Below are 1021 nucleotides of genomic sequence, written 5' to 3'. Positions count from 1 at the left end.
CGTCGCAAGAGGCGGAGCGGTTACCGTGTCATTTATGGTGACCTTCTCTATATAAAGGTATCATTCCTTCCACCCAATCATTCGTTTCGAGCACCCCGTTTTTTGTCTTTGTTTCTTCTTATAGGATATTCTACTTAGATGACTCATTTTCTTCGTGGGTACGTTTTGACTTTAGCGCCTGTCCCCGCATTGGTTTCAATGTACAACTCGGTATGCTGCTAGTTCGCTTTCCACGGAGTCCTCATCAATGACAACAACTATAAATCATGTCATCGCTGATTGTCGTTCGCCGCCCTATGATAAAGTAACTTCGCGGCTTCCTGGCTACACCCTGTCCCTAGCGGCTGTCTCGGCGCTTGTAAACTTGCTCTATCCCGGGGATGAACTCGCGCACTTACTGGTGTTAAGAGCGGAGGTGGAGGCGCTTTGGGATTTAAGGCGGTCTCGCTTAGACAAAGCTCATAGGGAACGTGACGAACACGAAGGCACTCTGGCGCTCGCTCGTAGTGCAGGAGGCAAGCGTAAAGTCATGCGAGATATCCATATATTGATTAGCGAGGCTGACTGGGAATTATCTCAAGCTTTCGTTCAGTGTGATGAGAGGCGTCTGATGGCCGAGGCCGTGGATATGGGCATTCCCCGTTGTCGTGAGCTGGTAGTTGGCTAAGGTTGCACGTCGCTTTGGGGAGACTTATTTCACTAGTTACTTGTAGTTTTATTACTTGTTGTCACGCTTGCTAGTTTTTCTTTGTGCGCTTGTTTTGGGACCGGCTCTTGTGGACTTTTGGTGTTATTTATAGTTTGGTGCGAGGCTTTTCTTCCTTGTTGTTACTTTCTCCACCCTTTTGTCTTGTAGACGTTACCATGTTGACTTCCTAGTTCTCGAGGCCCCAGGGTTTGTTTCGAGCGTACCTTTTCTCTGGGAGGTTCCCCAGGACTACCCTGGAAGCACTATCCCCCATACTTCACTGTTGATGTGTATTGACACGTGCCTCTACGTGTAAAGAGAAAGAGGGGGGGG

This window comes from Papaver somniferum, chromosome 1 (genome assembly GCF_003573695.1).
Source record: "Papaver somniferum cultivar HN1 chromosome 1, ASM357369v1, whole genome shotgun sequence".
Classification (NCBI taxonomy): domain Eukaryota; kingdom Viridiplantae; phylum Streptophyta; class Magnoliopsida; order Ranunculales; family Papaveraceae; genus Papaver; species Papaver somniferum.
Note: the sequence above shows the minus strand (reverse complement) of the source record.